At 35.8% G+C, this 22,370-nt stretch overlaps 1 long non-coding RNA gene across 4 annotated transcripts in view; it reads right to left on the bottom strand.

Annotated features, from left to right (window-relative positions):
* Window positions 1–22,370, bottom strand: part of LOC141583527 (uncharacterized) — a 327,776-nt gene that overhangs the window by 123,045 nt on the left and 182,361 nt on the right. For 3 of the 4 annotated variants that reach the window (XR_012516167.1, XR_012516168.1, XR_012516179.1), the window contains one exon: window positions 16,534–16,667. The exons of the other annotated variant lie outside the window; for it this stretch is intronic. This is a non-coding gene — a long non-coding RNA (uncharacterized LOC141583527). The remainder of the gene's footprint in view (window positions 1–16,533; window positions 16,668–22,370) is intronic. 4 annotated transcript variants of the gene reach the window in all.

Here is a 22,370-nt window from a genome sequence, read left to right on the forward strand (position 1 = left end):
AGTGACAAAAAGATCAAACAATCGAAGACCAGAACGCCTCATCCCCATCAAGGGAACACAACTCCTCACCAGTGAGGGGACAAAACAGGATGAAGAACGAATTTGAGAACTGACAGAAGCAGGCATCAGAAGGTGGGTAACAATAAACTTCTCTGATATAAAGGAACATGTTTTAACCCAATGCAAAGAAACTAAAAACCTTGAAAAAAGGTTAGATGAAATGCTTACTAGAATAACAAGCTTAGAGAAGAACATAAATGATTTGATGGAGCTGGAAAACACAGCACAAGAACTTCTCGAAGCTTACAGAAGTTTCAATAGCTGAATTGATCAAGCAGAAGAAAGGATATCAGAGACTGAAGATCAACTCAATGAAATAAAACGAGAAGACAAGAAAAGAGAAAAAAAGAATGAAAACAAATGAACAAAGCCTCCAAGAAATGCAGGATTAAGTGAAAAGACCTAATCTACGCTTGATCAGTGTAACAGAAGATGACTGGAAGGAATCCAAGCTGGAAAACACTCTTCAGGATATTACCCAGAAGAACTTCCCCAACCTAGCAAGGCAGGCCAACATTCAAATACAGGAAATACAGAGAACACCACAAAGATATTCCTTAAGAAGAGCAACCCCAAGGCACATAATCATCAGATTCACCAGGGTTGAAATGAAGAGAAAAATGCTAAGGACAGCCAGAGAGAAAGGTCAGGTTACTCACAAAGGGAAGCCCATCAGACTCACAGCAGATCTCTCAGCAGAAACCCTGCAAGCCAGAAGAGAGTGGGGGCCAATATTTAACAACCTGAAAGAACTTTCAACCCATAATTTTATATTCAGCCAAACTAAGATTCATAAGTGAAGGAGAAATAAAATCCTTAATGAACAAGCAATTGCTGAGAGATTTCGTTGCCACCAGACCTTACAAAAAAATCAAATGGTAAAGACCAATGAAAAAATGAAGAAACTATGCCAACCAAAGAGCAAAACATCCAACCAGTAACAAAATGGCAGGATCAAATTCACACATAACAATATTAATGTTAAATGTAAATGAACTAAATGCCCCAATCGAAAGAAACAGACTGTCAAACTGGAACCATCAGTGTGTTGTGTTCAGGAGACATATCTCACATCAGGAACCATCAGTGTGTTGTATTTAGGAGACACATCTCACATGCAAAGACACACATAAATTCAAAATAAAGGTATGGAAGAAGATTTATCAAGCAAATGGGGAGCAAAAATAAAGCAGGGATTGTAATCCTATTCTCTGATAAAACAAACTTTAAACCAGCAAAGATCAAAAGAGACAAAGAAGGGTATTACATAATGGTAAAAGGATCAATACAATATAAGAACTAACTATCCTAAATATATCTGCACCCAATATGGGAGTATCCAGAAACATAAAGCAAGTTCTTAATGACCTACAAAGAGACTTAGATTCCTGCACAATAATAGTGGGGGACTTGAACATTCCGCTGTCAATATTAGACAGATCAACAAGACAGAAAATCAACAAGGATATCTAGGACTTAAAAGCAGATCTGCTGGGAGGCCAAGGCAGGCAGATCACCTGTGGTTGGGAGTTCGAGACCAGCCTGACAAATAGGGAGAAACCCTATGTCTACTAAAAATACAAAATTAGCTGGGTGTGGTGGCACGTGCCTGTAATCTCAGCTACTCGGGAGGCTGAGGCAAGAGAATCACTTGAACCGAGGAGGTGGAGGTTGCAGTGAGCTGAGATAGTACCACTGCACTCCAGCCTGAACAATAAGAGTGAAACTCTGTCTGAAAAATGAAAATAAAAATAAAAATAAAAGCAGATCTGGACCAAGTGAACCCAATAGACATATACAGAACTTTTTACCCCAAATCCACAGAATATACACTCTTCTCAGTACCACATAGCACTTCCTCTAAAATTAACCACATAATTGGAAGTAAATCACTCCTAAGCAAATGCAAAAGAATGGAAATCATAACAAACAATCTCTCAGACCACAATGCAATCAAATTAGAACTCAGGATTAAGAAACTCACTCAAAACTGCTCAACTTCATGGAAAATGAACAATTGGCTCCTGAGTGCCAACTGGAAAAACAATGAAATGAAGACAGACATAAAGATGTTCTTCGAAACCAATGAAAATGAAGACATAATGTACCAGCATTTCTGGTACACATTTAAAGCAGTTCTAGAGGAAAATTTATAGCAATAAATGCCCACATGAGAAACAAGGAAAGATCTAAAATCGACATCCTGTCGTCAAAATTGACAGAGCTAGAAGAGCAAAATAAAAAATATTCAAAAGCTAACAGAAGCCAAGAAATAACTAAAATCAGAGCAGAACTGAAGCAGATAGAGTCACAAAAACCCCTTCAAAAAATCAATAAATCCAGGAGCTGATTTTTTAAAAAGATCAACAAAATAGACCACTAGCCAGACTAAGAAAAAAGAAAAGAGAAGAATAAAACAGATACAATAAAAAGTGATAAAGGGGATATCACCCCAATTCCACAGAAATACAAACTACCATAATAGATTACTACAAACAGGTCTATGAACATAAACCAGTAAATCTGGAAGAAATGAATAAATTCCTGGACACTTGCACTCTCCTAAGACTAAACCAGGAAGAAGTTGAAACCCTTAATAGACCAATAACAAGCACTGAAGTTGAGGTAGCAATTAATACCTTACCAATCAAAAAAAGTCCTGGTTCAGATGGGTTTACAGTAGAATTCTACCAGACTTACAAAGAAGAACTAGTACCATTCCTTCTGAAATTATTCCAAATAGTACAAAAAGAGGGAATCCTCTCTAACTCATTCTATGAGACCAACATCATCCTGATACCAAAACCTGGCAGAGACTGAAGTAAAAATGAAAACTTCAGGCCAAAATCCATGATGAACATCGATACAAAAATCTTCAATAAAATACTGGCAAAGTGAATGCAACAGCACATCAAAAAGCATAGTCAACACCATCAAGTAGGCTTCATCCTGGGGATGCAAGGCTGGTTCAGTATACGCAAGTCTATAAATGTAACCCATCATTTGTAATCCATCATGTAAACCAAAGACAAAATCCATCACATAAATAGAACCAAAGACAAAAACTCAATAGATGCAGAGACCTTCAACAAAATTCAACAGCCCTTTATGCTAAAAATCCTCAATAAGCTAGGTATCGAAAAAACATATAATGAAATAATAAAAGCTATTTACAACAAACCCACAGCAAATATCATACTGAATGGGCAAAAACTGGAAGCATTCCCTTTTAAATCAGGCACTAGACAAGGATGCCCTCTCTTACCACTCCTATTCAATGTAATATTGGAAGTTCTAGCCAGAGCAATCAGGCAAGGTAAAGAAATAAAGGTTATTCAATTAGGAAAGGAGGAAGTCAAATTGTCTCTATTTGCAGATGACATGATTGTATTTAGAAGACCCCATCATGTCAGCCCAAAATCTCCTTAAGCTGATAAGCAACTTCAGCAAAGTCTCAGGATACAAAATCAATGTGCAGAAATCAAAAGCATTCCTATACACCAATAACAGATTTAGAGAGCGCCAAATGAAGAATGAACTGCCATTCACGATTGCTACAAAGAGAATAAAATACCTAGGAATACAACTAACAAGGAACCCACTTCCCTGAGACTAATCGGATGCTCCTATTGCATTCTCCCAGAGCACCCTGCTTATCCACCCTCAGCGCTCCACACTTTTATTACACCAAAATGGAAATAGGACGACAGGGCCCATGTACACTCTCTTTTGTTCACCTGCATATTCATGGGCAGCACAGAGCCTGTTACAGAATAGACACTCAGTGCATGTTTAAGAAACTGTAGAAATTTTTTAAAGTATATTTAACAAAAACAGTCAATTTGCCAAATTGCTCTCTCAGGTCCTCGTAAGAGGTGTTGGGATGTTTTCAGTCAACAGTGCTGCAGGATGGACCACCAGCTTGACTCTCACCCTCACTCAGGAGAGACAATCCAGCCCACCACACTGGAAGGAAGTACTGTTTGCATTTTCCCTGAAGAATTTAGAAATTCTACTCAAGAAACACCTCAGGTATAAAATCACGATTTTGATAACTAAGGAAAAATTCCAGTTTCTAATGCGTAGATGCAAAAGAATAATACAAAATTGTATTACCTCATGTATTTATATAAACAACACTGGAATGGAATATTAAAAATGAATATATTTGATTAAAGAGATAGTTGTATTGTACACGTTTAATTTCCTGAGTTGTTGCAAAAATCTGAACAATAAATAAAACACTTTAAAATAGAAATAAGCTTGCACTACCAAAGATGTAAACACCTATCAGGATTTGACAATCTGTTATAAATAAACATAGTAAATAGGCATTGAAAATTTAGCATCATTATTTGCTACTGTTTCACCTGCTTAAAATAAACATGAGCAGCACACTAATGGAATGAAAAAGACAAAGCAGTCTCTAGTATCCTTGATGCAACTCTAAGTCAATTTCACCTTTACAGTCTGAAATTCCAGGAGCAGATGGTTGGGAGATGCCAGTGGTAATCATTTTATCAGCAGCATATGGAAAGAAGACACTTTCAGTGTAGAGAGGCACAGTATTGCCATTTCTGAGCAAGGCACAGGATTAAAACAAACCCTAGCTTTTAAAATCGAATGCACCAGACTCTGCCTCTTAGAATGGTTCATTTGATGCTGTTTCTCTTAGCCTTGACAAGAGATTTAAAAGAAGGCTCACCCATTTTGTAATCACTAGAAATTTATCAGGAGTGATTGAAGTCATGCGCTACCACGGTACCCTGAGTCCTACTGAGTCCTACTATTCCCCACTTCAAAGAATTAAATATCTCTGTTAATAAATTAATGTTAAAGTCATTTCCATCTTCCCACCTCATACCACCCCTGGTCCCTTTGGCCCACTCAGCCCAGCCCCCATTCTCAATTGTATGAGATTAAGCAACTAACAAGTTATCCTTCTGGCATTGACAAATGGGTAATTGAGAGATATGCTTTCAGAATTCCAACACCTTTGCTAAACAAAGCAGGGCTTTTCAACCTTAGCACTACTGATATTTTGGCCTAAATAATTCTTTACTGGTGAGTATAGGAAAGAGTCCTGTGCCTTGTAGAATCCCTGACCTCTACCTTCCAGGTATCAGCAGCAATCCCTCTGCCCCAGCTGTGATACCATAAATGTCTCTAGACATTGCCAAATGTCCCCCAGGTGCAAAATTACCCATGGATACAAACCACTGAAATAAAGGAATATCTAAAGCATGAAATAGTTTGTTAAAAAAATACATAAGTGGATGCACCTGACAGTGCACATATTATGGTCCTAATAAGGCATTTTATATGAAGCACATGATCATTTATATTAAATACATGGCTTGTTTTCTGATTATTGGACCTATCTACCTACATTTAAAGCCTAGTCTAACTTGATCAAGTTCCCAATCTATATATCCATTACACATTTCTGAATTAACAAAATGTTTTAGAGGAAAATTTTAACCCAAATTAAGGCTTACAATGCATCTATTATGTATTTCAGTCCCAGGAAAGAGAAATGGTGTCTTTTTCAGTCTATATTTGCTCATTTATACTATGTTCACCTACAATTCCTTACAGAACATTTTGGAAGAGCTTTAAAACAAAAATAAAAGCAGGACCCAAAATAACATTATGGCAGTGCTCATCTAACAGTTAAGTGGCCAATTCCCAAATACTTACTAACAAGAATATTTACAGATATTGTAAACAGAAGGGACACTGGAAAAGGTATCATTCCATATGATAAAAGAAAAACCAAACCAAAACAAAATCGCTCAGTTTACATCAACTAGAGTGATCCAAGGAAGAAAATATGTAATTCAATATCTTGTCTTACAATCAAACACTCAAAATGAGTTAACTATAAACACAGTGATTCACCTCATTAATTCCTGGTCGATAGAAGTGCTATTCTTTCTACAGTTAAACCCTGACACCTTTTCACAATCTCTTCTTAGGAATAAACATGGCAAATAGCGGGTAGGTATTCCAGATAACACAGATCTTCCCTGCCTCCCAGTCCTTCACTCTAACCCTTGGGCCCTTGATCAAAAGACATTCTTCCCTGCTTTGTGACACCACACCTGCAAGTTTAATAGGGAAAGACTTATTTTGCAAAGGAATTGTAACATTAAACCTACACCAGAGGAACTATTTATGGGTGTTCCAGAGGACTCCTCTATTCATAATCAAGTTGTATCTGTTCTGGGCATATCTTTGCCCTCTCTATTATATTTAATGCATGCCAAATATAGAAGTTCTAGCACCGTACCTCACTCTATGGGCCAAAAGTTCCACTGACATAGGTAAATTAGAATAAAACCTGTGAAAATTCAGATAGATCCTGAAAAATCATTACCTAGATTTCCCCAATATTCCTTGCAGTCAGAAGCAATGGACTCAGCAATAGTTGAAGGCCATATATCCAAAGGCCTTTTCATACTCTAAAATAGTCCTTGTAACTTTCACTCCCTGACATTAAAGACACCAGAAGAACAAGGATACTAGTTCGTTTGAGATCTCCTGGCCATTGACAAAATTATTATCCCTTTATTGACTGTAGTACTTATATTGATTATCTACCTATTATCAATTTTACCTGAAATGATGTGCCTCACATATTAATTGATCTTTGCTCTGTGTACCCTGTATCAAGACAGTCAATACCTTCTTTTCTTTATCTATAGAAAACAACAATATATCTGGATTGATCATGTCCCCAGGATTCAGTGAAGCCCCTCACATTTTTTTCCAGGTCCTCAACGGAAGCTTCAAAGACCTAAATTTCCCTTGTGATTCAGTTTCTTATACAATAAGTAGTGAATCCTCTACTTTCTTCAGAGAACACACAAAAAATAAGTCTGTAAAAACAACTTCATCTACTTGCACTGAGCCCTAACAGAAAAAGAACAGAGTTTCAAAAGGTAAATTATAATTTCATAATAACTCCATGCACTATTTGGGGAATGACTTAGATGGGATTATCACTATCCCTTAATAGACAAAACACAATTCAAACTTTTCCTAGACCCCTCACAAAATACCAATTGAGAATATTTCCATGCTTAATTGGGTTTTGGAGACAGCCAGGTCAATTTTTTTTTCTGAGATTGCTGTCTATTTATGGATTAAGTCCTCAATAGTTACCCAAGCATGAGAAGGTCTTTCATAACCTGTAAAAGGCTTTTCAATTGACTCCTTCCATGGGCATTCCTAACCATAAAATACTCTTTTGTCCATTTGTATATAAGTCATACGGACAATCTTCAGTAGGTTTTGCTTATGAGAACCATCAAAAACCATCTCTTAACTAAACCATCCTAGACCCAGTTGCAAAGTCTTAACCCTGGGGTCTTAGAGAAATAACTTATACTGTAAAAATTGTTGGAGCTTATGTTGAACTGGTTCTAGTTTCCACCACATGATCTAACAGCTCGTCATGCAGTACAGACATTACTGGCAACTGAGGGCATGTAACACTTTCATACAACCATCAACCTCTGCTGAGATGCTGCTACTCTCTCTTCACACACTGTTCACAGCTGAATCCTGTCACTCTCCTGACCCTACCACAAGTCAGGGAACCTCTTAATTGTCTTATTTCAGCTAATAAACTTTCTATAATTTCTTAGATTTATTAAATACTCATATAGTTTGAATCCTAACCTAATATTGTTGTTGGATCACGCTTCAAAAACTAAACGAGAGGCTATCAAGAAGAACACGCTATCACTTATTTAAGCTGTTCTTTAAAATATAGATCTCTACCTGGATTAAACTCATCTCAGATGGCAAAACTTGTTAACTTGTTGCAATATATACACAGACAACTGGTATGCTTCTAAAGCAACTTGTGATTTGAGAGGCTTTGGAAACAATTGGGGTTTGGACACCACTTGTAAAGAAAGGACAAGTTACAGAAATTTTAGCTGCATTCTTATTTCCTAGACAATTAGCTATTATAGAAGTTGAGACCCACGGGGGGAAAATGATATAGAAGCTAAAAGACACACTCTAGCATGTTATTGTGCCAAAAGGGCATCTTTCAGGTAATAATTCTAACTAAATCCCTCAAGTATGAATCTCCGGGGGGTAACAGCAGAGTAGGCATTCTTCTTTCTGCACATGGCACATACTCTAAGGTCAACCACACGATTGGACGTAAAATAATCCTCACCAAATTAAAAAAAATCATACCAACCACAACCTTGGACCCCAGTGCAATAAAAATAGAAATCAATTCTTAGAAAATTGCTAAAAATCATACAATTACATGGAAACTAAACAATCTGCTTCTGAGTGACTTTGGGGTAAATAATGAAATTAAGTCAGAAATCAAGATGTTCTTTGAAGCAAATGAGAAAAAAGATACAACATACCATAATCTCTGGGACACAGCTGAAGCAGTATTATGAGAGAAGTTCGTAATACTAAACACCCATATCAAAAAGCTAGAAATATTTCAAATTAACAGCCTAACATCACAATTAGGAACTCCAGAAACAAGAGCAAACCAACTCCAAGGCTAGCAGAAGGCAAGAAATAACCAAAATCTGAGCTGAACTGCAGAAGACTGAGCTGTGAAAAATCATACAGAAGATCAGTAAATCCAGGCATTGGCTTTTTTGAAATCATTTATAAGATACATAGACCACCAGCAAGACTGATAAAGAACAAAATCCAAAACATAATCAGAAATGACAAAGGCAATGTTACCATTGACTCCATATGGAAACAAAAAATCTTCAGCGACTACTACGAATACCTCTTTGTGCATGAGCTAGAAAACCTAGACAAAAATGAATGAATTCCTGGAAACATACAACCTCCCAAGATTAAACCAGGAAGAAATTGAATCAATAGACCAATAATAAGACCCAAAATTGAATCAGTAATAAGAAGCTTACCAACCAGAAACCCAGAACCAGATAGATTCACAGTTGACTTGCATCAGATACATAAACAAGAGCTGATACTATTTCTACTGAAACAACTTCAAAAAATTAAGGAAGGACTCCTCCCTAAGTTATTCTATGAGGCCAGCATCATCCTGATACCAAAACCTGGCAGAGTCTCTCTCAGAAACACACACACACAGACACACACACACACAGACACAGACACACACATACACACACACACACACACACACACAGAAAACTTCAGGCCAATATCCTTGATGAACATGGATATAAAAATCCTCGACAAAATACTTGCAAAACAAATCCAGCAGCACATCAAAGAGTTAATTCATCGTGATCAAGTTGACTTTATCTCTAGGATGGAAGGTTGATTCAACATACCCAAATTAATAAATGTGATTCATCACATAAACAGAACTAAAAACAAAAGCCACACGATTATCTCAACAGATGCAGAAAAGGCTTTTGATAAAATTCTACCTCTCTTTGTGTTAAAAATGTTCAATAAACAAAATACTGAAGGAACATATTTCAAAATAATAAGAGTCATCTGTGACAAACCCACAGCCAACACCATACTTAATGGGCAAATGCTGAAAACAGTCCTCTTGAAAATTGGAACAAGATAAGGATGCCCTCTCTCATCACTCCTATTCAACAGTTCTAGAAGTTCTGATCAGTGAAAACAGGCAAGGAAAAGAAATAAAAGGCATCCAAATAGGAAGAAAGGAAGTCAAACTATCCCTGTTTACAGTTTATATGATTCTATATCTATAAATATCCATAGTCCCTGCCTAAAAACTCCTTGAACTAACTCCAGAAAAGTTTAATGATAAAAAAGTCAATGTACAAAACTTAGTAACATTCCTATACCCCAACAACACACAAGCGATGTTGAAATCAAGAGCACAATCCTATTCACAATAGCCACAAAAAGAATAAAATATCTAGGAATACAGTTAACTAGGGAGGTGAAAGATCTCTACTATGCCAAGTACAAAACACTGCTCAAAGAAATTAGAGATGACACAAAAAAATGGAAAAATACTCCGTGCTCATGGACAGAAAGAATACTATTAAAATGGCCATACTGGGTCAAACCAATTTACATATTCAATGTTATTCCTTTCAAAATACAAATGACATTCTTCACAGAATTAGAAAAAGCTATTTTAAAATCCATATGGATCCAAAAAGAAACCCAAACAGCCAAGGCATTTCTAAGGAAAAAGAACAAAGCTGGACACATCACATTATTCAACTTCAAACTATAATCCAAGGCTGCAGTAACCAAACAAGATGGATCTGGTTCAAAAACAGACACATAGACCACTGGGATGGAACAGAGAGCCCAGAAATGATTTCACACACATACATTCATCTGATCTTCAATAAAGTTGACAAAACCAGACAATGAGGAAATGATTTCCTACTCAATCAAGGTATTGGGATAACTGCCTAGCCATACACAGAAGATTGACACTGGACTCCTTCCTTACACCATATACAAAAATCAATTCAAATTAGATCAAAGACTTAACTATGACCTAAAACTATAAAAACCCTGGAGGATAACCTAGGAAATACCATTCTGGACATAAGGCTTATCAAAGATTTCATGACAAAGATGCAAAAGGCAACTACAACAAAAGCAAAAACTGACAAGCAGGACCTAATTAGAGAACTTCTGCACAGCAAAATAAGCTACCAACAGAGTAAACAAACAACCTGCAGAATGAAAGAAAACATTTGCAAACTATGCATCTGAGAAAGGTCTGATATTCAGAACCTATAGAGAACTTAAATTCACAAGCAAAAAAAAAACAAAAAAACAAAACAAAACAAAAAAAAACCTTTAAAAAATGAGTGAGAGCCAGGCACGGTGGTTCATGCATGTAATACCAGCACTTTGCAAGGCCAAAGTAGGCAGATCATGAGGTCAGGAGATCAAGACCATCCTTGCCAACACGGTGAAACCCCATCTCTACTAAAAATACAAAAATTAGCAGGGCGTGGTGGCAAGCACCTGTAGTCTCATGCACTCAAGAGGCTGAGGTAGGAGAATAGCTTGAACCTGGGAGGCAGAGGTTGCAGTGAGCTGAGATTGCACCACTGCAGTTCAGCCTGGCAACAGAGGGAGACTCCATCTCAAATAAAAAAAAAGAAGAAGAAAGAAAGTGTGTGAACTACATGAACAAAGACTTTTCAAAAGAAGACATACATGCGGCCAACAAACATGAAAAAAATGTTCAACATCACTAATCATTAGAGAAATGCAAATTCAAACCACAATGAGATACCATCTCAAACCAGTCAAAATGGCTATTTTTTAAAAGTATGTGTGTGTGTGTGTGTGTGTGTGTATATATATATATATATATATATATATATATATGCTGGTGAGGCTATGGAGAAAAGGAACCACTTATAAATTTCTGGTGGGAGTGTAAATTAGTTCAGCCATTGTGGAAAGCAGTTTGCCAATTACTCAATTAACTCAAAGCGGAATTACCATTCAATCCAGCAATCTCATTATTGGGTGCATACTAAAATATAAATTGCTCTGCCATGAAGACACAGGCATGTGCATTTTATCATAGCACTATTCACAATAGCAAGGACATGAAATCACCTAAATGCCCATCAACAGTAGATGTGATATAGAGAATATGATACATATGCAGCATGTAATACTATGCAGCCACAAAAAAGAATGAGATCATGTCCTTTGCAGCAACATGCATCTGGAGGTCATTATTCTAAGCAAACTAATGCAGGAACAGAAAACCAAACACCACATGTTTCTGTAAGTGGGACCTAAGTATTGAATACATAATAGACACAAAGCAGGGAAAGAGAGATACCAGGTCCTACATGAAGATAAAGGAAGAAAAGAGACTGAAGTTCAAAAAACTACCTATTGGGTATTATACTTATTACCTGGGTGATAAAATAATCTGTACACCAAATTCCCATGACATGCAATTTACCTATATAACAAACCTGCACTTGTAACTCTGAAACTTAAATAAAAGTAAATAAATAACAAAGAGGTTGCTTATAACATATAAATGCTTATTCCCTGATTTTGAAAAGGAATTTTGTTGTACCCTCACTTTGATAATATCTGGGTCTCTCAAAATGGCCATTTGGTAGCATCAGATAATTTCAAATGAATATTAGCTAAATCTCTTCATGAAACTACCCATCATAGTCCAAACAAATTAGTTACTGTCTTAAATCAACATTTCTGGGGAAACATTAAAAAGACAGGTAAGATTATTTGTTGTGTTATGTGTCACCTGTTAACAACATAACACTGGAGAAAGTGCCAAGTTGGAATAGAAATCAAAGTCTTAAGGGTCCTTTGAATGCCTTTAGGTGGATCTTATCCAGCTTCCATCCTCAGAAACTGGTTCTAGGTATTACAGTTTTCTTTCTTGCCCAAGACCTATAGCCCTCACAGTCACTAAAAATCTAACTGATTTTGTGTTCCAACCTGGGGCATACCGACTTTTATATCAAGTGACTGAGGCTTATACTTTGCAAGTATCATCATAAAAGGACTCTGTATGCAAAAACTACACTACCCTTATTAGCCACAATCTAATGCAAAGTTTGAAAGACATAACAGCATCCTTAAAATTTGCCAAACTCCCAGAAATCCTTAAGCACCCTTACTAAAGTTATTCCCACTATCCCTAATGACTCTCAGAGACACACAGTTACCTACCATGTACTAGTAACTGGAAGGCCCGTGTGTTTTGACCACCTCTATTCATCCCATTGGTGAAGGAGGGAGTTTTCTCATGCTAAACAGTATGAGATGGCTGAACACTTAATACCCAACACTGGAAGGATGAGAATTGTCGCACTTTATTAGTCACTTACACTCATAGCTTGAGAGAATGAAGATGCCACCAGGGCCACGCGGGGGTTGAACTGTGCTTGGGAATAGTCCCACAGCAGGAACTGTGGGAAGCAGGCTTTATAGTGACAAGAGCATTAGGTGACCGTCGTTTATTACAGAAGGCTATGACTGGTTTGCTTGAAAAATTTCACAGGCTGGCAAGGAGGTGAAACTCATGAAGCTGAGAATTGGGGAGTGGGGAGCTGCAGTTTGATCAGCTAATAAGAAAATTAGCCAAGTGTTGGATCCTTTTCCCACTACATGGAGAGCATACCTGGCAAGAGCAGGGGAATACAGACCTAGGCTTTTAGGGCCCTGTGAGGCTCAAAAATATGAAGGCAACACTTGAAATTTTAGGTCTCACAATACACCATATGTTTAGGGAATTCATCCTGTTATTAGACTCCTTCCTTCTGCACAAAGACATGGCAAAGAATTGCAAGGGACACATGTACTATATCTATCACCAACAGATTAAGGCTGTCTTCTCACATCCTCTTAAATAGCCTCTACATGCTCTTCAACCTGGAGATTACATCTACTTGAAAAATAAATCAGAGAAAAATTCCTCTTGAACTCTGTTAGAAGTAATGTTAGTACCGTTAACAATAGTATAGTAGTGAAACTCAAGTCATGTTTCACAACTAAGTAACAATCCAGAGCTCTATAGAATTAGAACATAAATCCAATAGAGAGCCTCAAATCCAGGTTTCTCAATGATCTTCTAGAAGCATCTGATATTTTAAATTAGATGACCTTTGAAACAAGCAGAGGACCTTGTACAGTAGACAGCTTCTGCCCAAGACATCAGATTCAGATTCCTATTTGATTTTTCATCTCCTTGGTTACAATAATTATTTTATGAATCTCTAGTTGTTGTATACCCGTAACAACCCTCTTTCTTTTTCTGAATTGTAATGGCTAGGTCAGAACATATTAATTCTAATGTCTAATGCCACTCTCACATTATTCCAAAAGTAGCCACTGTCAGTTTACCAAATGCTGGATATACCTTTCATCAGCAGACCCCAATTATAAAACCCTCTGGATAATTCTATTTTCATCAAATGAAGCCAAAAGGAACTACAGCCAAATAATGCTATCATTATGTAATTATTATTACAAAAAGCAGAATAAATTACACCTATATAGACAAATCACTTTTAAAAAAAAAAAATCAACGTATTATTTCACTAGTACTCCTCTTTCCTGGAAAAAGAACCAATTATTACAATCTATTGATCATATCATAGGTAATTCACCAAAATGTTTCTAGAGCAATGGACAAATTACTTGTCACCAGAAAGAGACTAACACAGATTTAAATGTATAACCTAGCTAACACAAAGCCTAAGTTCTGAACTCATGTCATTAACAACTAATTATTTTCTTGGTTCTTCATGGAACCACTGGATACTACATATATTCAGGATGCCTGCTTTTGTTTGTCCCAGACTAACACTTCATGAACTTCAAGAAAACTATTCCAAGATTTGTCGTTACACAGAAGCCTTTCTTCTGTAAATTACCAATGCTGGAAATTCTAACTGAGACACAAGTTTCAAAACAGTGTCATCCTTGATTATTTGGACACTTAACCTGGGGGAATTACTAACTCATCATTTATGTAAATGATCATGGCAGTATTCCCAAAGGTAGAAATCATAAAAATAGAAGAAGAAAAAAAAAATCACTGTAAGAAATTCATCACTAACTCTGCCATATGTTACTAATGATACTACTTCTTCCCTAAGTGGAATACAGATCAGTCTCAAGCTCTTGGGCATAAGTACTGATGTACAGTCACAGTGCGTAAGATTTTCTTGTTGGTGAGTGATGATGACACCTGTCCCATTGCAAATACTTCTTGCTGTATCTGGATCAATGAAACAGACAAGATAGGGAAAGCTACTTGGCTAAGGTTACACTTCATGGCCTACAGAATTTGTTCTTTTGGTCTGAGTTAGGTATTCAGAGTTCCTGGTTCTAAAATCTCAGAAAAACCATTGTTTTTATTTTCATCATAGTGATCATGATGCTGGTTTGGTACATTCTATTCAGAGTTTTAAATGCTTCTGTGCAGCTGTTCCCTGATTAAATGATCACCATGGTGATGTAACAACAAAAAAATCAACATCTAGAATTCAAATGACTAGGGAGAAAACTGAACAACTCTTAAGTGGGAAGATACTGATTTTCAGCATTTCCTGTATTGGTCAATCTTTTAGAAATGAGATAATGACACAGAGGGAGGACTTTGAGACTGAATATACCAACTGCCAATGGGGAAACAACATATGACAATAGAATTCTATTCACAGCCTCCTTAGCAACCAATCTGAAAAGTTAAATTACCACCTCTGCTGCAATGGGCCCAGAACAGTGAAAAATAATTTAAACATAGATGAAATGTTCATGAACATAAACAAAAATTTCTTAACAACTTAAAACATGCTTATCTTTACTTAATCCATCCCTCAGCTATTCCATTTTTCATATCTGTGAAAAACATTTACACAAATGCCGAAGACTCTGTATGCTAGTGTTAATTGCAGCATTTTTATAACATAAAAAAATGAAAGTGACATAAATATTTTCCAACTGGGAAACACCACCATATAAGCATGCCATATTTACTAGAGAAAGAAAAAAAATTTGTAATAGTTCCATATTTAGTAAGTTAGGTACCTAAAACATACCATTCAGTGCAAAAAGTAAGTTACAGAGTAACATAAAATGTGACAAAACCACAGAAAAATATTAAAACACCCAAAACAAAGTTTTATATTTTCTAAGAAAATTTAAATAATAGAGGTCAACTTGCATAATTTTAAAAGTCAACAAATATGGTACACTGATGGCAAAAAGACAAGAGGTGAGAAGAAGGAAGAGGATTGAAAAAAATCAATGATTAAACACATTCCCTGACTAAGTGGAGACTGAAGAAATAAAGCAATAAATAAATATGTATGTATACCATGTTAAGTTACAATGCAAAACATCCATGAAACTAGAAATAAACATACATAGGAAGGAAGAACTGAAAATGTAAGGGATCTGTGAAAGAAAAAGTAAAATAAAATCCCAGACATGGATATAAACCCAAGAATTAAAAGCAGTCCTCCTAGAGAGCAAGACTGACATTTGATGAGGACAGAGGACTGTGGTTTTTCATTATAGGTACTTGTGTTACTTCCTTTGATTTCTTTCATCTGTGTATAAATATATTACTATTATTTCAAATTTTAAAACTTTACAAAAAGTTCAACTCCACAACATTTTGTACATAAACCTCAATTACACTGTTTGAGTTTAGTGATATGACAGAAGTTATGACTTAATAGTATTCTTATTTGAACACTGAGACATCATCTTTTGGAAAGACATGTGAACACGATGATAGAGTAGGAAGCTCTGTACCCTCCACCCCACAAAAAAACTGAATCCACCAACAATATATGGAAACCTTCCCTTTGTGAGAAAGAGGAAATTAATTAAAAGGCTCCTGCAACTTGGTCAAATGTCAAACCACTCACTCAAGCCAAAGGAGATTCAAAACAGTCCACCTATCAGATACCCTGCCCCAGTGCAGCACCATATAATCAAGAAGAGATACCCTACCTCCCAGATTCATCCAGGGGTTGAAAGTAGTTAGTCTGTAATGTCCAGTGCTTCATCTTTTCCAAGAGGGCTCTGCAGAGGACTGGCCTTTCTCTTGCCAGTACTGAAACTCTGATGGGTCCAGCGCTGTCCAGCTATGTGGAAGAGAACAGAAGCAGCAGATTGAGCTGGTAAATGCCATTGATCCTCCCTGCTGCTTAGCACAAAGAGAACAGATGAAAATCCCAGCTCTCGGCTCTCCCCTAGAGAGAGTAAGACCTAATCCGTGTAACCAATACCCCAACTTCTCCAGGACTGCCCAAAGAACTAGCACCTGTCTTGCCAGTTTTGGAGCTCTTACAGGTCTGACATATTCTAGCCACACAGAGGAGAATGGCAGCATGGGCTGATAGAAACCATGGGTTCTTCTTGCCCTTGGCAGAGAACAGAGCAAGCAGGAAAATTCCACAACTGTCTGCTTTTCCCTGGTTGGAAAAAGAATAGGTAGAGGCTCCTAAAATCTCTGGCTGAGCTAATTGAGGAGGCTCTTCTCTGTACAGGTCTGTGAAGACTCAGTGAGATGCCTGTTTTGTCTAATGTCCAGACACTAACGCAGCAGTCAAGGAAAATAAAGAATCAGTCAAAGATGTTCCAAACAAAGGAATAAGATAAATCTTATAGGGCAAGTCACTGGAAATAATTCAGTTAGAAGAGAAAAAGTAAAAATAATACAAAAGAGTAAAGAAAGCCTAAGAAAATTACAATGCACCAATTGGACCAATATATGCATTAGGTGAATCCCAAACGAGACGATAAAGGATAAAAGACTTTTTAAATAAATAATGGCTGAAAACTACACAAATTAGGGAAGAAAATGGAATTCAGATCCAAATAGCCCAAAGGACACCAAATAAGAGAAACTAAAAATGTATAGTAAAACACATTAAATCAAATGGCCAAAAGTCAAAGAGAGAATTTTAAAATGTTAAAAGAAAAACCCTGTCAACCAAAAACACTGTTTTTTTTTTTGACAGACGGACAAACTGTCATTCGAACAAAATAAAAAGAGAGATGTAAAGACTTTTCCTGGCAAACAAAAGCTGAGGGAGTTTATCACCACTAGACTTGCCTTACAAGCAATGCTAATGAAAGTTCTTTAAGTTAACATGAAAATAACAAGATGATGGCATAGCAAGTATGAAATTCATTGGTAAAGGTAAATATATAGAAATACACAAAGAAGTATCATATTATGGTAGTGGTGGTAGATAAATCACTGTCAATTTTTGTATAAATTTAAAAGATAAAGGTATTAGAAATATAACTAAAATATATTAGAAGAAGCTTGAATAAATACAAATTGTTACAAACAAAATGTGTGCCAGAAAAGTTGAACCACAGAGTTTTGGATGCAATTAAGCTGAAGTTGTTATCAGCTTAAAATAAATGGTTACAAGGTATTTTATGTAAACTTAAAGATAACCACAAATAAAAAGTACATATAGAATTTTCACAAAAGAGAAAAGAAAGAATCAAAGCATATCATTACAAAAAAAAATCAACAAACACTGATCAGCATCAGAAAAAGAGAATAATACCATAACAACTACATGACTAACTGAACGAAACCTAACTAAATGGCAATAATAAATAGTTTCCTATCAGTAAACGCTTTAAACGTAAATGCATTAAATTTCTCAATAAACAGACATAGCATGATTTTTTTTAAAGATAAGCAAGACTAAATTATGTGTTTTGTACAACAAACACATTTTAGATTTAAGGATGCACAAAGGCTAAAAGTGAAAAAAACAACAAAAAAATCTATTTTATGCAAATGCTAACCAAAAGAAAGCAGGAGTGGCTAGATATATATAAAACAAAATTTAGTTTAAATGACTGTTGCAGGATACAGACAGAAGGGTATTTTATAATGATAAAAGAGTAAATGCACTAGGAGGACAGAACAATATATATGTACCCAACATCAGAGGATCTATTAGATAAAGGAAACATTGACAGATAAGAAAAGAGAAGTAGAAAGTGATGCAATAATAGTAAAATACGTCAATACTCTACTTTCAATAATAGAGCATCCAGATAGGAGATCAGTAAGGAAACAGAAGATTTTAACAACACTATACACTAAGTGGTCTGAATATATGATACAGAGCATTCCACCCAATAGCAGCAGAAAACATATGTGTCTCAACTGCACATGGATCCTTCTCCATGAAAGATCACATATCACAAAAAAAGTCTTAGCAAATTTAAGAAGGTTGAAATCATATTTTTATGGCTATGATGGAATAAAATTAGAAGTAGGTACCCCAAAAGGAAAACTGAAAAATCCTCAAATAAGTAGAAATTAAATAATATTGAACAATTATTGGGTCAAAGAAGAAATCAAAATGGAAGTTAGAGAAAACTACCCCAAAGAAAATTAAAACAAAACATCAAACTTATGGGATGCAGCAAAAACATTAAGAGAAGTTTTTTGAGATAAATGCCTACATTAAAAATGAAGAAAATTTTGCAAAAATCAACTCGAGTTGGATCAAAGACTTAAATCTAAGACCTGAAACCATAAAAATTCTAGAAGATCACATTAGAAAACCTCTTCTAGATATTGGGTTAGGCAAAGAGTTCATGACCAAAAACCCAAAAGCAAATGCAACAAAAACAAAGATAAGTAGATGGGACCTAATTCAACTAAAAAGCTTCTGGGCAGCAAAAGAAATAATCAGCAGACTAAACAGCCAATCCATAGAAAGGGAGAAAATATTCACAACTATGCATCCCATAAAGGCCTGATGGCCAGAATCTACAAGGAACGCAAGTAAGTCAGCAAGAAAAACAAAAACAAAAACAAATAATCTCTTCAAAAAGTGTGCAAAGGACATTAAAAATCAGTTCTCAAAAGAAGATATAAAAATGGTCAACAAACATAAAAAATGTTCTACAACACTAATAGATAAATCAAAACCACAATGCAATATTACCTTACTCCTGCAAGAATGGTTGTAATTTAAAAATCAAGAAATAATAGATGTTGGCATTAATGTTGTAGAAAGGGAACACTTTTACATGCTGGTGGTAATGTAAACTAGTACAACCACTGTGGAAAAACAGTGTGGAAGTCCCTTAAAGAACTGAAAGTAGAATTACCATTTGATCCAGCAATCTTACTACTGAGTGGAAAAAAAAAGACTTTTTTAAATATAATGACTTTTCTCCCTCTACCCAGGGGGAGAAAAGACATTATATAAAAAAAGACATTTTCACATGCATGTTTATAGCAGCACAATTCACAATTGCAAAAATATGGAATCAGCTTAAATGCCCATTGACCCATAAGTTGATTAAGAAAATGTGATATATACTTACCATGGAATACTATTCAGTGATAAAAATGAACAAAATAATGATATTTGCTGCAACCTGAATGAAGTTGGAAACATCATTCTAAGTGAGGTAACTCAGGAATGGAAAACCATACACCGTATATTCTCACAAGTGGGAGCTAAGCTATGAGGATTGAATGGCATAAGAACGATGTAAGGGACTTTGGAGATTCAGGGGAAGTGGGGTGAGGAATTTAAAAAACTACACACTGGGTACAGTATGCACTGCTTGGGTGATGGGTACACCAAAATCTCGTAAACCACCAATGAAGAACTTACCCATGTAACCAAAAACCATCTGTTACCCAAAAACTATTGAAATAAACAAAATTTTCAATTAAACAACCTAACTTTACATATATATATATATATATATATATATATATATATATATATACGTACACACACACACATATAATTATTGCACTTCAGGTTCTGGAGTACATGAACAGAACATTCAAGTTTGTTGCATAGCTACCTACATGGCAATGTGGTTTGCTGCCTCTGTCCCCCTTCACCTATATCTGGCATTTCTTCCCATGTTATCCCTCCTTAACCTCCCTTCCCCCCCACTGCCCCTCCCCTATTTCCCCCCAACAGACCCCATTGTGTGATGCTCCCCTCTCTGTGTCCACATGTTCTCATTGTTCAACACCTGTCTATGAGTGAGAACATGTGCTATTTGATTTTCTGTTCTTGTGTCAGTTTGCTGAGAATGATGGTTATAGAAATAACATCAAAAGCATAGGCAACAAAACCAAAAATAAATAAATGGGATGACATCAATTTAACATGCTTCTGCACAGCCAGAAAAATAAGCAGTAGAGTGAAAAGGCAACCTATGGAATGAAGAAAATATTTTCAAATTATATATCTGATAAGGAATTAATATCCAAAATATTAAAGGAACTCCTACAACTAAATAGTAAAAAAAACAACCCATAGCCAAACTAGAAAATGGTCTGAAAACATGAATAAACATTTTCCCAAAGAAGACATACAAATGGTCAACACATATATGAAACAATACTGAACATCACTAGACACCAGGAAAATACAAGTCAAAATCACAGTGAGAAATCACCTTATGCCTGTTAGAATGGTTACTATTTTTTTAAAGGAATAAATGTTGGTGAGGAAGTAGAGAAAATGGTAGAGAAAAGGGAATACCAACAGTGTACTGTTGGTGGGAATGTATGATAGTGCAGCCATTATGGAAACAGTAAGGAGATTTATCAAAAAATTTAAAAAAGAACTACTATATAATCCAGCAACCCCACTCTGAATATTTATACAAAAAAATAGAAATACATATCTTGAAGTTATATTAACATTCCTGCATTCATTGCAGCAGTATTCCCAATAGCCATAATGTGGAAACAGCCTAAATGTCCACTGACTGATGAATGAAGATAGTGTAGTTACAGAGTATATACATACAATGGAATGTTATTCAGCTTTAAAAAAGAAAATTCTGCAATGCATAACAACACGGATGAAGCTTGAGGACATTACACTAAATGAAGGAAGACAGTCGTCACGGAAAGCCACGTGCTGCATGATTACGCTTATATGAAGTATCTAAAATAGTCTAATTCATGGAGTCCAAGAGTCGAATGGTGGTTGCTGGAGGCTGTGGGGAAGGGGAAATTGGGAGTTAATAGTAAAAGGTATAAGGTTCCAGTTAAGCAAGATGAGTAAGTTAGAATTCTGCTGCATAACTTCGTGCCTATAGTCAGCAATATTATTTGTATACTTAAAAATTTAAGAGGGCTGGATATAAAATTATAGCTAGAGAGGATAAATAAGTTCTAGTGTACTACACCACTCAGGATCACTACAGTTAACAATAATATAGTTTCAAAGAGTTAGAAGGAGGATATTGGATGTTCCCAACACAAAGAAATGATAAATGTTTGAGATGATGGATATACCAATTACCCTAATCTGATCACTATAAATTTTATGCATCAAAACATCACTAGGTACTCCATGAATGTATACAATTATTTTTCAAATTAAAAATTAAACAATTTTCAGAGCATAGACCTGATATTCTTTGTTTTTACCACAATAATTAAAGACAAAATCTTCTGTTTTAACTTTCTCAGTTTTGATTTTTTAAATAAACTTTTTGTTTTAGAATAGTTTGAGACTAAACAAATGTGAAGCTAGTGCAGAGTTCCCATATACCTTAGCCATTGTATGTATATACTGTCATGATTAATAAACTAATATTGATACATGATTATTAACTTTAGCCCATATTTAATTCAGATCTACTTAGATTTTATCTAATTTCTTTTTGCTACTCCAGGATCCTACCCAGAATGCCATATTACATTGTCATGTCTTTTTTGGCTCCTCTTGGCTGTAGCAGTTTCTCATATTTTTCTTGTTTTGGATAACCTCGCCAGTTTTTATTAGGTTGGTGCAAAACCACACTCGCTTGTG

Source organism: Saimiri boliviensis, chromosome 2 (genome assembly GCF_048565385.1).
Source record: "Saimiri boliviensis isolate mSaiBol1 chromosome 2, mSaiBol1.pri, whole genome shotgun sequence".
NCBI classification, from domain to species: Eukaryota; Metazoa; Chordata; class Mammalia; order Primates; family Cebidae; genus Saimiri; species Saimiri boliviensis.